At 43.3% G+C, this 17,409-nt stretch overlaps 1 protein-coding gene across 1 annotated transcript in view; it reads right to left on the reverse strand.

Moving 5' to 3' along the window:
• LOC8038026 (adenylate cyclase type 5) overlaps positions 1-17,409 on the reverse strand; it is a 330,452-nt gene that overhangs the window by 298,597 nt on the left and 14,446 nt on the right. The gene's annotated exons all lie outside the window — the stretch shown is intronic.

Raw genomic sequence — 17,409 nt, forward strand, 5'->3', positions numbered from 1 at the left:
GAGGGGTGTGTTGGCACAAGTTGAAAGGTGGAGAGGACATGGGAAAGGAGTGGGTGAGGAGAAATTAAATCAAAGCCCAGCTGGCGCTACGAGCCGATGGGACCAATCAAACAGCTTCAAAAGCGACATCATGGCATCCGCAATCTTTCCGCACGTGTTATTTCATCGGCTAAACAGAATCAGGACCAGCGAATTCTCCGTGACTAGCGCTTTTTTCGCGTGTGTTCGTGATTGCGTATCTTAGAGCCTTCGACTGTGCTCTGACCTAAGATGAAACAAACTAAACGGTGAGCATAGACGTTGTGAAATACATATATGTACCGTTTTTCTTACCTTTTACTTCTCTGAATATTGGTATAAACCAATAATAGAATATGGGGGGATCGGTGGCCGAGTGTCTTGAGGTTCGTTCACATACTTGCAACCAAGTAGGACCGGCTGAGACGAGACCCATTTTTAAACCTCTTGATACGGCTTAGGGCCTGCTCCGCAGCATCTGGTCCTACGCCGTAGCAAGAGGCTTAAAAACCGGCCTTGTCTCACTTGGTCGTAGTCGGTGGCAAGCGTGTGAACGGGCCTTCAGCGCACCACAGCTCGGAGCGCGTTGAGCGAAAGCTCGCGCTGCAGAACTCAGGGATTCTGGGTTCAATCCCCTTCCCTGCAGGTTTCGCTCTGGAAGAGCATCGTACCGGCGTGCGGTCGTGTATCATACTCCGAGATGCACGTTAGCGACCCCAGGTTGGCGGTTGTACTGCACTTGCTAAATTTCTTATCTACAGCTGAAACAGCAGACGCCCATTGAGGTTGACTAACTTCCGGCTGTATAAAAATACGCATAAGACAATTAATAATAATGTTTTTTTTTGTATTTTTTGCTTTGTTTGAGTTTATCTCGGCGCGGCTCGGCGCAACTATAGCAAAAATGGCATTTTGGTGCATTATGTAGCAAACTTTCGTTTTGTCGAGATTCGGCGTAAATGACACAGCACTTCCATCACTGAAACTGTTTCAGTGACTCCGATGGTTGCACAATAGATGTAAACATTTGCAGAGAGGTAGTTCATGAAAATAATGCTGAAATGCCGACGTCTACACTCAAAACATATTCAGATTTTGCAACAGTGAAAAACCATGAACAATAACTGTCTCACGTTTCAGGTGTCCGTAACCTGACGTGACAGAGAAGACTTGCAATCTGAGAAAAAGGTAAAACTAACGGCGTCTATGTTTTCCTCAGACACGTTGAGTCAGTCTTTAACTTATGACGGAACCAACTCATGCTTGTCTCAAGAGACCGCGACAGAAGTTTTCAGACAGCAGAACAGATAATTAATTGTCTTTGTACCTTTAAAGGTGAGATAGAAGGAACATTCGAGAGGACGGGAGACGTGGTCCATGTCCCAAGCGTTTGCAAGTCCCGCTGTATGCACTGGCCATTTCGTAAACCTAACCTAGAAATGGATGAACTTTTTTTTTCTTAGCACACTCGGCCGTATTTGCCTTGGTTTCCATAAGGCATGTCACGAGGCCAGGTTTTTTTAGCAAACCGTGTACTTGAGATAAGGCCACATTATACATGAATATTGACGGATCAATCGCATCAAGATTTAGCCTAAGTTAAAATCAACAACAGTTAAATACTCTTAAGATATGCATGGAACACATCCTTCTGATGTTTCATTGGATCGTGGTGACCATTCCCTTTGTATCGCGTGAACAGAGTCCATGCTAAACTCCAGCCAAGGGTGACTACGTGTTAGGTATGTTACTACTTGTTTATCTGACGCCACCAGTCCTTCAGTTCTTTCTTGGTGCATTCCGTAGTGCTCTCGGTCCTCCACGCTGCATCAGCCAAGTCCCCGTTGACTTCCGCCTCCGCCCCAAAACAAGTCCGTTTCTGGCTTCGGCCTGACTTCGGCAGTCCATCACTACCTGATGGACTGCCAAGGCGCAGGCGATCCATCACTACGTAATGAATCGCCATCTAGTATTTGGTCTACTTATTTATCTCCTTGGTACCCTACTTCCCTTGTCGTCTTCTTTATCTTCCGACTGGTATACTAGTTCCAAAATTTACGGTAAGTTGCTGAATAGAGCCTCGATGTCTGTTATCAAGTGCCGAAATTAATTTCATATTGTCACTCGCACGAATATTTGAAAACAGTGCGAAGGGTTCCGCAACGGATATACAAGGTGTCCCCCCCCCAAAAAAAATGTACAGTGTTTTCTTTTTCACCGCAAAATTGAACTACGCATCGCCTAACGCTCCTTCTCGTTCCTAGCACTATATGTCTGAACTAGATGCCAAAGTTTCAGCACGAACCGATGCCTCATTCAAAAATTATATGTAATTTTCCGAAAATTTCAATGGGAAAATAGGTATAATTTTTGCCAGTCTTCGGTTTCTGGTGCCATAGAGTTTAATTCATGTATTTGAGGGCTCTGTCGGCAACCCATTTGCCATTAAAATTTTCAAAAAATCACATGACTTTTGATGGGTCAGTGCTAAAACTTTGGCCTCTGGTTCGGACCCCCAGCGCTATCTTTGGGAATAGAATGAGCGTTCAGTTATGCAGATTATTTTGAGGTAAAAAAAAACATACAAACAAAAAACGTAAATTTTTATTGATACACCATCTAGATATTTCTGCAGCTAAAACAATGTCCAAGCCGTACACTGTATATTTTATGTGACGGCTATTGCAGAATGGGTATATCTTGCACATTCTTCTCTATTCGAGCTAGTTATCATTTCTGTCCTTAGCGTTGTGTTCTTCGGACTATACATTTTGCTGTTTTTTCTCAAGCTTGTTTTCCTGACATGTTTATCTTTGAGGCAACACTTCAATGACCCGCAGACATTGCCTTCTACTTGATAAATGTGTAGGTAAAAGTATGAAACAGAAAAAAAAAACTAGAGCGAAGATGGTATAAAAAATATATCAATCGTTACGCTGACTTTTTTGTTCTCAAATACCTCCCGTAAAAATGCACGGGAATCACTCTCTAGAATATATCATTGGTCAACTGATCAGAAGCCACGGAAGAAATGTTCTGAATTCAGGGTTGATTGCCTCGCGGGGAGATTTTCTAGTAAGGTTAATCAATCAGCGTTAAGAGTATCCGGCATGGCTTTGCAAAAACAGAATAACCAGATAAGGGACCTTGCGCCCTCGAGGATATGGCGCAATTACATTTCACTCTGAGAAATGCCTGCCCGTCGACTGACCCGCAAAACACCCGAAGAGCCGATCTCTGCGATCTACGAAACCAGCTAAGCGAATGATAAGGTGGAACACCCGTTTAGTCCTAAAAATTAAGTCTGCGCTGTGGCATAACGCAATGAGAGCATGACGCTTCGCATTGCGTAATGCCACAGCGCAGACTTCCTTTTTGGGTCTAAACGGATGTTTCGTCTCATCATTCGCTAAGCTGATTTCGCAGATCGCAGAGATTGGCTCTTTGAGTGTTTTGCGGGTAAGTAGATGCACAGGCATTTCTTGTGAGTTTCACGTATCCGGTATTTCTTTCTAGATTCCGTCGAGTATAAATTAAAGTTAAGGGTACCCAAACAAATTGATGTCTGTTTGTGGCTACTCATCCTGAACGTGACACTAGCAGATAAAATCCGCGTAAAGACTTGCGCGAGAAAAGCCTCAAACGCATAAGTTTGAAGACGTGTCAGATATGGTTGGTCTGGTGCAGGAACCAAAACTGTAAAAGTTGTGCATGGAAAGTATTTAAGTGATAGATAGAGGCTTACAATTGTAATTCGTTAAAGTTACAATTACAACAAGTGTAACTAGGTTACACTGCAGGTTACTTGTAATATATCGCACGAGGAATGTCTATAGGTGCTGTGATAACTCACGCGCCGTTCAGCTCCCAAAAATGCATCTCTTCAGACCCGTTCTATTTTGTTCACTACCCACAATAAGTTTCAAAGTAGTGGGGCCATATTACTGAATATACAGTCATCGGTAATGTGTTTATTTGTGCACATGAATTATTACACTACATAAACACCCACAATAAAACTTCAAAAACCTCGAATCGGTATGAGAAGAATTAATCTACATAACCAAACAAGAAATGCATATTAAAATGGAGATTATTTTAAAACAAACTGGCCACTGCAGCACTTGAGCAGCAAAACAAAATAACCAGGACCAAGTATACGCCCTGAAAAGTTATAAAGAATAAAACATCTTAAAAACAAACAACCCCGAAAAGAACTTAAGAGCAAAATATTCTCAAATTTTTCGTCCGACAAGCTTGCCCCGCGCGTTCCCTCACTACTGAACAGTCGTTCAATAGCTGCACTGCTCGGTAAACTGGTGGTGTGCTTGAGAAATTCCGCCCTCACAAGTGTCACCTTATTCAGAACCGCCAAAGGGTTCGACAGTCGGAGAGCTAGGTACTTGTTGAGAATTTCGAAAAAAAGTATCCGTAACTAAACAGTTACAAGTCACACAGAAATGTGGCTAAGTTACAGTTACAGATATTAACATTTTATTGCAACTTGAAAAGTATTTAGTCACAGAGAAATTATATATTGCAGTAAATTAAATCATTTTAATTTGTTACTTTACAGCTCTGGAAAGTACGTTGGTGATTGTGGAGACTGTTACCCGTGAATGAGTGTCTGAACTGTCGAGTATATGATGCGTTGGAGCAGTCAGCAGGGTCTTGATTCCTCTCCCGTGTTTGATATACTACATCTAGATTGGCCGTTTCTGTGCACGTGAAAACTGCACATTTGTTGCTTCTAAACTTGTTGTCGTAAAATATATCCGCCAGCTAAGATCCCAAATACCCTAATTTTAAGTGTTATTTAGCAATACAAGGGTGTTCCTCAACAACCCTTAGGGTGTAAGCAGTGGGAAAAAAGCTGATTTACACTATTAAAGGGATACTTCAACGAAATTTGAAATATTCCCGTCGTGTTCAAAAATAGGTTGAATATGAACCACAATATCCGTAAATGACAATCGCACGTTTGTATTTTGAGCCTAATGGCTGTATTTTTCGTTATAAACGGCCCACACTGGCAAGCGCTCGGAGAAGGCCCAGCGGACACTACGTGACATCCAACACAATCGTGACGTAGTTCGTCTCAAGACGAGCTAAGCTACGGCAAGGCTGACGTCGAGAGGATGGCCTAGTCGTTCCAACTACCGAAGCGGCTGCTTCTGTACGAATTTTGAGTGACGGGTTAATCTTCTATAATTTTGTAGGGGGACAATAGCGACTTCTGCGACACACAAAAGGCATTCTCGGGAAGGGGGGAGTTCCTCCTGCCCCTCTTCTCTCGTCGTGGCCGGAGGCGAGACAACATCCGTCACTAGCTGTCAAGGTTCCTAGACGGGCATTACAGGCGAGGCGTTAGCGACATCCACCAGGTGCTCTTTGCTAATCGTTTAATTCGTTTTTAAATTCCTGTTCGTGACTTTTTTAACAAGATATTGGTATGTTCGATGTGATGCTGCTCCTTTGAACACAAATAGACCAAAAAATGAGCGCCGAAATTTTGTTGTAGTATCCCTTTAAGGATGAAAAAAATGTTTATAGTGTGTTAGTTATGTTGCCGGTCACTAACTGCGCTCGCTTTCGGTCAATGCTGTGCCCATTACAAAAAGAGTAAGAGGTAGCGTTACTGGTTAGTATGTCGAATCCTAATAAGTTATTGAAATCCGTTAACGGCCTGCAAATGCAAGGAGATATCGTTACCGTTTCTTCCTATGTCTAGCTAACTTTACTTTGGCATAAGTTTGGCTTTAATTTGGATTTCAGTATTAATATTGTGCACCGACAAAAAGCTGACACTAACTCTGACAAAAACTGTTACAAATTGATCTTACAATATTTTTTTTATCCTCTGTTCATGAAATTCGTAGAAGGTAGCGAGGTTCAAATTGCACATTTTCCTTTTAAAGAGACCGAACATGTGACTAATTTTACTCAAAAGTTACGGGGAGCTAGTGCGGTAATTTGATAAACGATACCGTAATAAAGTAACGAATTTACTTTACTCGTTCGTTATTTCGGATTCTAACCAGTACAGTAGTGGGTAAGAAAAAAATAAAAACCTGAAGCGTCCCCAGTAATGTCATTACTGGTAACGCGTTATTTCTAACAATGCTTTTGGGTGAATGACACGGAAGCTTTGTTCACCGAAATACCTTCGGTCAGACTAGCGCCGTAGACTTGACATTTGCACCAATCCTTGCTTTATAAACTCGGCAGGAGCCTTCCCTTACAAAAATGAACAGTGAGTTTCAATTGAGCTTCTAATGTGTTTTTATAGAGTCAAATGAAACTCAAAAGAAGCTCAACGTTAAATGAGTTCTATCATTACAAAACTAATATTTATTATTTTGAATTTACTCATTACAAATTCAAGTGAGGTTTATCGTTACCCAATCAAATATAAATTCCTTTGAGTTTACTCATTACACATTGAAATCAGTGTTATCAATAAGAACACAATATTCATTATTTTGAGTTTACTCATTACAAATTGCAATGAGTTTTATCGTTATCGACTCAATATCCATTCTTTTGAGTTTACTCATTACAAATTCTAACGAGTTTTATCGTTATCCAGTCAATATCCATTCTTTTTGAGTTTATAAATGTACTGATTACTCATGCAAATGAGTATTATCATTAAGAATGCAATATCCGTTATTTTGAGCTTGTCCATAGACACTCAAGTGAATTCTTCCATAAGGTACCCAATAGACATCAGCTGATCCACAGCGCAGGAATTCGATAAAGGCAAAGGTGAAGACAATCATGAATGCAGATGGACTGCTATTCAGAAGACATTCTCCTCAAATAAAGTCATGTTCAAAATTGCAATCCAATAACTTCTCATATTTATTAACCATTCATTAACCCTTCTATGAAATCAAAACATATTCAATTATTCCCATTCTCAACTAGCGCACTGCCTCGGTCGATCAAAATGACACAGCGATAGACATAATGACGCAATATACAGCGTCTGCTCCCAAACTTCTCTACGCGCGCAATCCACTAAAATATAAAATATATCCTGCCGCGACCCCGCCCCCTCCTCCATTCGCATTTGGCTGGACTACAAGTCTTACCATCTCAGTGCATAAGCAGTAACATATTGAAATCGACTCTGAAATTTAGTTTCTCAGGTAATACATGTAATTTTAACACATTTAAAATCATTGGAAAAAAGAAAGAAACAAGCCAGCAGTTGTTCTGCGACACTCCACTAGATCAGTCACGACACCCCTGGGGTTTAGTAGGGTAGGTTACCCCTGGGGTTCGCGCCTCACGGTTTGGGAAGCACTGCTGGTTAATATTGCAAATACAGACTGCTGCTTAGAACATCTTTCAAAACACTTATAAGTAGCAACTGCTGACCTAATTCCGCACAAAAATGTAAACCAACTCTCTCACAATCTCACGGAAACATAATCTGAAGTTTCCACGGAATAAAAACCAGTAAGAGCAAGACGAAATACACACTAGGCTTATAATTAACTCTGAGCTGTAATTTCGTTTTAATTCAATACACATGAAAATAAAAGAGGAAGAGGAATGCCAATAGGCATACCTGCTCCCATGGGAACTTTATCGGAGTCGGACCATTCGAATTTTTTATCAGTCAAGCGAAATGTTTTGTTGGCCAAACAGGAATGCCTAGGCCAATTGTGCCTGTATATTTGAGCACAGTTCACACGGAAAGAATAAAAACACAGAACATATACGAGGGAGAGACACACACAGTTCTTTCAATGAGCAACTACATTTACACGATGCCCATTACACTATGATGAACCGCTTTGGTCACAGAGAAAATTAAGCGAAGACGAAAATACAAGAGATACTAGAAAAAGAAAAAAAGTAAAGTGTGTATATATTTGAGCAATAGGAAACAATTAGACGTATGTCTGTCAGAACGATGTAAATGAATACTGGACGCAACAATTGAGATTCGGATCAATGGGAACATGTTTCTTTACTTTTGGAAAGTTGTGTTTGGACGAAGCTGATATATTCGTCAGACATCCAACTGAGGTAAAAATAGTCCCTGTCAGAAATACACCGGCCCATTTGATGTGTGTGTTATGTAGCCTGGGCTGTATGATGCAAATATCTGTTCCATGTCCAAGGAATGTGTTGCTAGAATTCCAGCGTGTATAAAAGTACATTAGTAAAGTTAATTATGCGACAGTGTTACGCTTACTTTTCATTATCTTCGGATGGCAAAAATGGGTTCAGCCCAGGTTACATAACACACCATCGTTGTGCATTGACGGGGTTATGAATGTTCAAAGAGTTTCGTAGCTCGAAATTAATGCTAGAATGAAACACTCAGATACAGTCACTATTTAGAGGAAAATACCCTATTGCAATGCTTGCTTTTCTGAAGGAATTTTAGGACCATACTCTAAATAAAACTTAGGAGCATAGTGCGGCAAAATAATTTACTAATAAAATTATGTAAGTTGAGCGTAAATTAAAAGTAATCTCCACAAAAAAAAAGGAAAAAGAAATCTACTCCCACCTACATTCCACCCGAAACAAATGGCGCGTCGGTGCTAGTTCTGATTTACACATTTATTTCCTGTGCTTACTTGAAGGTATTCACTATTCACTTGAAGGTATTCAGAACAGAGCTGCACGTTTCATAATGGCTAATTCAACCGCACCGCAAGCGTTACATCAATGAAAGATAATTTGTTACTTCCAAGCCTCGCACATCGTCGCAAAGTCTTTCGTATTTGTCTTTTTAATAAAATCTATCACCATATTCCTCAGCTTAAATCCCAACTAATCATCCCCCCCTACTTTGTTTCAGCACGCCTTGATCATCGTCACAAAGTTGGTGTCCCATTTTGCCACTCTAACGTTTATTATGACTCTTTTATTCCCAGGATTTCCAAAGACTGGAATCACTTACCTGCATCGCTCACATCAATTAATGATCACGCACTTTTTTGTACATCTATTGCCAATTTCATTGTTGTCAGGTTGTCAGGTTATTAAAGAATTCCATGTCTATCCCGATGTTTCAGTAACCATTGCAGCGATGGTTACAACCATGTACGACGCACCCTCACATAGCGCGAGTCCACAAACAAAATTTGGGATCTCGACCGATCGCCTAAAGTGCTTTTCTCACGGGTCCAATGCGATCTTTTAGCAGACGATCATCTTGATCGACGCCCGGACTTTCGATAAACCATATTTTGCAGCGCACCCCACTATGAATTCTTTTAAGCTACTGAAATTCATTATATTTAGAACAAATGCAATATCAGAATATCGTCCTGATTAACACGATTCAAACGACGGCGCCGGCTTGGCTGACCGCCGTGTGGCACACGGCATACTTGCATTCGTCGTCTGCTGCAGGTATGTTGAGGACCAAAAGTTGCAGTCGTAAATATTTCAGGAACAAGCGATTACCGACACACTTCTGTTGAAACATATATGACATTCAAGCTTTCTATATCTGTGATTTTTAGAAGTTTAAATCCTACTCCTGATTTTTGCACGGTCGGGTTTTCGTAGCGAAACCTAGCCACATGTACTTGCCCATAACAAACGACCCTAGCAACGGTTTGTTTGGACCCATGACGTCATACTTACGGAGTCAATTCACGAACTCAACTCTGTGACGTCACGGCGCGGTGTTGGCGCGTCGGTCGCACTTCCGGTCTGGGGCTGTGGGCAGAAGTCCCCATGCCAGACGTGTATTCCTGCGTTGTTTTGAAAGGAACCAGACAAAAACCTGCCTTCTCGTCAAAACGCCGCGACTGGGGCCGTACAAAAAGTGTCGAGAAAGGTTTGAAGGTCAGTTTTCACGGTGCTCGGTTCGTCCGAGAATCTGGATGTGTCGTGAGAAGGGAAAAGCAGACACCATCGGACAGCGATTGCTTGGGCGGGAAGCACTTTGGGTTGAATTCACGGATACTTGTGGTCATCAGATTTATTTGTTTTGTTCTAACATGAACGCTAGAAAACCGTCAAGTTGTGCGGACCACCTGCGGACTACGTTCAGTGCGTCTTCAAGTTCAAACGGCCGCCTAATCGTTCGAACTGTCGTCTGCTCTTTCAAACGTTTCTGCTTGTCGTCTGCTCTCTTAGACGACGCCGGCCCGTAGACCAAATGTTGGCTCGCTACTTGCGATAAGAAGTAAGTGCAGGCCTCAAAATACTTAAATTTGAAGGTTGGTAAGCAGGTTCGATGTAAATAGTAGATACAAGGAGATGTTGATCATTGTTACTAGTGACCATCACCGACTTTTTATGCCTAATTCACTTGGTCCGATTCTGCTTGCGATTTTCAGTATCGACGTCATCTATCTCAGCTACGGTTCACGCTTTTGCAGCCCGAGCAGCGTTGCGACTGAAAATTGCGAGCGAAATCGCATCATCCGAATCAGGCTTAAGCGTACACACTGCAGCGTCCACGCCGAATGAATCGCCACATGTCACATTATTCACGCTAGGTTTTGCGGTGTAACGAGCCTCGGTAATTTCGCTGGCGCCGCTCAAGATAGTCAGACATCGCCAGGAAGACGTAGAATCAACGATACGCGAAAAAGGGCAAGGGGACTCACACCGACGCCGACAACATCGCATTTCAATGGTTTGTTTATGGGCGACGGCGAGCTTCTTGCCCACACCCCCATCGCGCATGCGCGGCGCAGGTGGCGTCCGCTAGGGGCGCTCCGGTTTGTTTGTAAATAGGGAGCCTACATATCTGTCTGTCTCAGGGTGAAGACATCCATTGTTGCCCTGAATGTGCGAGCGCGTGACGCTCTCGCGCACTTGGTGCGTGACTTGGGCGGTAAAATGGCGTCTATGCATTAGCCAAAGCTACGCGCTCGTGCTGAGTGACACCGGATTGCGCGCACTTCAAAATGCATAGAAAGAACGATTGGGCGGAAAAATGGCCGAGATGTCACCACTCAAGCCAAAGCGCGCGTGTGTATGAAGGCACTCTATTTGTAAACATGAGTTGGTGTATACTCGGCGACAACTTTTCTTGGCAATGCAGAGGAAGTTGACGATAGCCCACGCACAGCCTTATCCAGCGCTCAAAATTGGATAGAAAACACGTGCCTGTACCCTCTACTGCATTGCCAAGAAAAGTTGTCGCCGAGTATAGCATTTGGACTCAAGCTTTGGGGCCCGTTATTTCTCGAAAATAGCGTGGGTACCGCAAAAGGCGGCGCCTACGACATCTCCGTTGATCGCGTCTTCGCCGCCGTCGCCCGCTCGGGAACTGCGTGAGTCGTAGTCGGCGACCACGGTTGGTATGGTCGAAGCGTATTGAAAACACCACGGATCGCTGGATTCACAGCTCAAAGCTATCGAAGCGCGTGTAGTTGCGATCGCGGCAGCCATGTAAACATGCCTGGGTAGTGGATCGTTAGGGCTTCGTAAGTACAACAGAGCAGCTTGGCAGTGACAAAAACAAAACATACGGCATTGAGTGTAAAACAACTATAAAAATGTTACTCTGGACGAAAAACTTGTTTAATCTTTCAAAATATAACGTTCTAACTTCCAAATGAAAGCTGTCGCGACATCTTGGTGGCGTTTTAAGCGCGAGATGCTTGCGTTTTGGGGGGGTCCCCGGCAGAGAAACGCTATTCTAAAGCTCTTCGCCGCAATCCTCGCTATTTTGCCGTCTTTAACGCGCGGTAAAGTAGCGCCCGATATTCTAAAACTCTCTATTTTCTCGGCACACGTTTGCTCGTTAAGCTAGATATTTTTTTAACTAGTTGGGTGTGCTTTATCTGTCCTTATGTTCGGATCTGTGCGGAGCATAACGAAAAGTTGCCACTCATTCTGTGTATGGTCTGAGAAAGTGTAGCTTGTGTCAACAGAGCACTTATTGAATTCCTAATGCTACTTTCAGTCCGTTGCTTTAAAAAATGTCTTATTGGTCTAGCAGTGTACTGATGTTCAACTATAAATTGATTACATTGATCATACTTCATTACATTTCAGAAGTTAGACTTGCTTGGAATTCGGTTCACGCAGAGCCAATATTCCTTTGCAGTCAAAATGGTTGAAGAGGATAGCCATCTTTTGTTTTGAATGGAAGTGCCGAAAATAATTATGGTAAGTTAGAAATTAACCCACTAGTATACTTCCTAAATATTTTGGCTGGGTGTCGACTTCGGTCCCCTGACTTTAGAATTGAACTGGGTTTACATTTGTCAGTTAGAATTTTTTATAAGGCAGTTGTTCCTTTTCGCCTCTTTTTTTTTCTCTTTCATTTTGAAACTGTGATTTGATCAAGCCAAGGGCCGCAGTTATTCCCAAATGAAGCAGCAGCAGTGTGTTCCCAGCTTGCGTCACTTCGATTCATTTCAAGGCACGCCACGAAATGAATGCCCCTGTTCATACACCGTTGGAAGTGGGACTGACTTCAAAATGCAGTTCGACACAGTCTTTGAGTGGTATGGGACGTGTGTTGAATGACCTATGCGGTTGTCACCGGTTCGTGGTTGGTCAACCCTAAACGCTCCAAGTCCCACTTCCTTCTTCTCGTCTTCCTCTTCTCATTGGTTTGAAGCTCGGCCGGCATTATACTCTGTTTTATACTTAGCGTGCAACGCTGTCAAAGCTACTGGCGCGGGTGCGTGGCTTTATCTACGGTTTTGCTTGCGCGCGAGAAGGTGTGCAAATGATCAACGAGACCAAGCCCCACGCTCGCGCCAGTAGCTTTGACAGCGTTGCACCCTAAGTATGAAAGGGAGTATAGTCTCATCCGAGCACATGCTTTTGGCGCTCAGGTAAACATGTGCGAGGACTGTAATTGAACCCCCCCCCCCCCTCCCCCCTCCCTCCTGCCAAACCACCCTTAAACAGAACAAAATGACAAACAAGACGAAATTTCTGACAGCGTTGTTCGAGAGAAACTGCCGACTTTTAATTACCCTGCCTGAAACTTTGCAAACATTTCAGTGTGGCTGCAGCTGTGAGGGGGAGGTGGATCCAATATGAAAATTGGACCCTGAAGCGACGCCTTCAGGATGCCGAAAATAATTATGGTAAGTTAGAAATTAACCAACTAGTATATACTTCCTAAATATTTGGGCTGGGTGTCGATTAAAAAATTTTAACCCAGTTAATTTGTCACATAAATTTTCAGGCATAATATCTTGAAAATAATGAAACTGCAGATGTTCCAAACCGGCTGAGGTAAAGCAGCCTTGCTGTGCACCAAGGTTTACACTGAACATACATTTGTGTAGCGTCCACAAGGTGTAGCTCTTACATTGAAGTTTTATGAGTTAGTTTCTTTAACGTTTGAACTTTCAGCGTGCCAGCTGGGTAGTGTGTAGTTGTTTTCTTATAGCGCAAGCAATATCGTAATCCTGGCGGCAGGAAGTTCCGGCTAGCAGTTGACATGGTTGGACAACGGTGTGCATGCTTGCTTTCTTTGAAGCGGCCAATGAAGCGAAATAACAGCATGTGCGGATTGTCCATGCATTTAATTTTTTTATTTGTTGTATGTTTCAGACTACATATGCTCCCAGTACAAGGGGGTGGCCCTCCAGGCGCTGACGACCAGCATCTCGTCTCTGTTGTGCTGTCGATCGAGGGAAATTGAAAGGGCAAATATTGCAGCTGCAGTTTTTTCTATTCTGTCCCTGCTACACTTCTTGGGGAATTATCTGCATGCTTGGTCTTTTTGTTTTCATGGTACTGTAAACTTTTGGTATAGTCCGTTGCAACTATAGAATAGCAGAAGCCCCTCCCACAATTCCCTTTGCTCGCCATAATTCGCAGTGTCCTCTCGGCTCTCCTCCTCTCTAGTGTTTGCTTATTAAAAAGAGTGAAGGGCTTTGTGGGAGGGGCCTCTGCTATTCTAGAGTTTCAACAGAGTATAGCGCGACCTCAGTTAATTTAGTCATTACAAAGAGTCCTAGCGGGCACCCATGCATTTTTATAGGAAGGACTCTGCATCATATTTTGAACCGAGAAAATGACCCCACGAACGGGAAAATACGGGCGTTCTGCTACAAAATTAACCGGACCAAACTTTGTTTTCAACATCAGACCAGAAAAAGTCGACTCCTGTCTTATAAACGGCGAGTAACAGAAATCCTGTGCTAGTCTCGCCACGTTGGGAAGCTAATGCTATGACCCCCATCTTGATTTCTTTAATGCTTGTTATGGCTGTTTTCACATCTGGTATTTTCACTGTTCTTTGGCCAAAAGTGAATGGCAGGTCGCCATAGGCTTCCAAAAGAAAGCGGTCGCATATGCAGAAATTTCTAGCAAGTTCGTAGCGCAGTGGCGCTTCATCGCAACCGAGGAAAAACTCTACGGTATTGTTGGTGCAAAACATTAAGCCTTACGACTAGCAGCAACTTGATCGTGGATATACTGCCCCGTACGGCGTCTATTTAAGCTCTACTCCACACAAAATATTACAGGGGCACTTAAGTATCCGTTTGTGGATTGAATGCAAAAGCATTGCCATTCCGAACGACACTTCCTTTTTTTTTTCCTCTATTGTTAGGAATGGCAATGCTTTCGCATTCAATACATGTAGGGATTGAATGCGGAAGTGCCCCTCTAATATTGTTTTTATATTACATCATATGGCGTCACACATCATGGTACGTCATGGCGTCACGTGAAGTGTGATGTCATCGAACCGAGGACATATTTTTATGACCATCTTTCGGGGACATCAACGCCGATGCCGTCTTTTGCCGTAATGGGACAAGCTTCTTTTTGAGGGGAGAGTAATGCCGCATTCTGAAGCGGCTGAGATAGCAGAGCAGCTAGCACGCCCGGCTCTCACAGAGCAGCACCGGGTTCAAATCTCAGTTGTGGAAGCACATTTTATTCTTTCTTTTATTCCTCTGTTAACATTTGGTACCGCTCGGTTAACGCCGCCGGACGCCGGATCTTCTGGTTTATGGACATATAATGCTTTCGCGTTAAAAAGGCACATCCAGTCGGGAATGTGCCTTTTCGTGTGGCAGAGTCGCACAGCTGCCCACCACTTTGAAAATCACTACTGAAGTACGAGGGGGCACTACGTGATCCCCAAATCAGGTTCACGCCATTTAGAGGTGAAGGATTCATTTGGGTGCACTGAAGAATTGTGTGGCATTCCCTTTCGTTGATTCATTGGCGCATCTCGCCGTTGATCGCAGCCCTGCACCTCGTTAGCTCTAACCGGCAGGATGGACAGCTCGACAGACTTGTCGGCTGAATCCTCCGTGTGTAGTTTAGCGTTGTCCTTATGCTGTTTCAAGTAGGGATGCATGTGAACGGTGCGCAAAACACATGCCTCTTGCCCACGCTTCTAACTTCATTGCTGGGCGCGGCGAAATAGCCAAGTGACGTTCGGCCATGTTTGCCCTAAGAAGTTTGTAAGAGACTTTGGATGATGTCGGAATATTGCGTTGTAAGTCACACAAAAGTTGCAACAATTATGTTTTGTTAATACGGATTTAATCTCGGGTTTTGTTATACGGCATTTTCTATCGTAAGTTTGCTTTTTGAATTCGGCCTCTGATGTCTCGATCCTTCCAATAATTCAAACTTTGTGTATTCCATCGATTGTGAAAGCTGCAGTTGACACACACCAATTCGGAGCATGGCTTTATGATCCGCATAGAACCCTATTACCGTTGTGATTAAACATACTTCTTTAAGATAGTAAACAAACACACACAAAAAAATACACAGGGACAAGAAGTGGACATAAAACACTGGCCCCAGTGTTTACCACCACTTATGGTCCATGTGTTTTTGCGGCGCTTGTATACGATCATGGACCAATAGACTATTTCCCTTAATCCCTGCATGCAACACGGCGCGCGTAGCACTCAGGGAACTAGTTGGCCAGGGAGGAGAGTGGCATGGTTTCGGTTTCGATCGACACGTCGACAAGAGATTATACGCATAGCGTGGACTATTAATGGCCTTTATCTCATGTTTTCTGATCCCGAGAGCGTTATTTGTGATGTCTAAACTAACCTAAATGGCCAGACCTCGAAGCTCTAGCACGAGCCCGAGACGTATAGCTTGTCTTAACACATGCTTCTTGTATTTTTGTACTTGAGCCTTTCTGTTAGCGTTTCGAGGTATGTGGACGAGCCAGTGCTGGGAATCTCGACGCTGCGAAGCTCGGGGATTTTGCTTGTGTACGAATCAACAAGCTGTAGCAACCAATAAGTCTGCATACATCGAGCTCACGCCATTACATTAGTGTTGTTGATCAGGAAGTTTGTTTGTTTCGTGCGTTCATGGACGAAATATAACTTTTCGCTATTACTGTTTTCTTCATACGCCTCAGTACGTGAGGTAAAACTCGAAGGTGCCATTGAAAAGCTCCATTTTAACGCACTTCTTATCTTTTATCTGCACTGACCCGCAGCACTGCACGAAGCGAAGTCTCCACCCGCTTGCATTCCACTAGTATTCAACATCGCCTATGCGCATAAAGTTATCCTGAAATCATATACGCACATGCATTTGCACCTAAAAACCGTTTTAAGAAAGCAAACGTCGAGCACTTGTGTGAAGAATGTTGCACCGTTCGTCGGAAGTTCGCCGGACGAGCATGAACCCCTATGTGGTGCGCCTAAGGAACGAAATTATTCAAAGCGCATTTGACGGTTGCTAATGGCCATAATATTTGTTTGTGTTTGCTTTCTTCCTGAGTTAGTATGCCAAAATAATTTTAGACAAACCGTTCAGGCACAGATCTTGGGCGTCAGTAAATGCTCGTCCAAAAAGGCTTAGCGAGGAGTAGGGGACGCTTGTTAGGGCCTCCGTCGTAGCTAGCCGATCACGTTTGCGAAAACGTAATCTTCTATCAGCATAAAAATTTAGTGGGAGATATATATGACACGAGGAATACATCAGAGCAGCTTTTGTACAGTAATGAAATCGAATTTATTGCGTTTCCTTATAAGTTCATGCGTCAACGCTGGGCTCAACTTTGATACTCCTGTGAGGATGCGGCTTGCTTTTCGCCCAATGAAGTAACAGGAAGCGGACGTTTGGCAAACAAAATATGTGTAAGGCTCAAGGTGACCACATTTTAGTTGTAGTTCACTGGTACTAGACGGGATTATTGAAATTGAGCTCAAAAATGCACTCGTGGGGTGAGGTGACTAAGCCACGTCTTACTACGCTTGCATACGCACGCACAATATCCGGTGTTTCGGGAACCAAGGAAAGTGCCCCGGTTTTCGTTTTGTATCGCTCGAGAATGAATGTATTGTATATTCGGAAAAAGTCAGATAATCGAAAACGCAAGCAGCGCGTTCGGTCGCGGCGTCATAGCTTAAGATGAAGGCTGCTCAGTCGAAACCGAAATTGAGTGGCCAACTAGTTCCCAGAGTGTACTGCGCGGTATTTCGCCGC

The sequence above is a fragment of the Ixodes scapularis genome, unplaced genomic scaffold, assembly GCF_016920785.2.
Source record: "Ixodes scapularis isolate PalLabHiFi unplaced genomic scaffold, ASM1692078v2 PGA_scaffold44__24_contigs__length_19508400, whole genome shotgun sequence".
NCBI lineage: Eukaryota > Metazoa > Arthropoda > Arachnida > Ixodida > Ixodidae > Ixodes > Ixodes scapularis.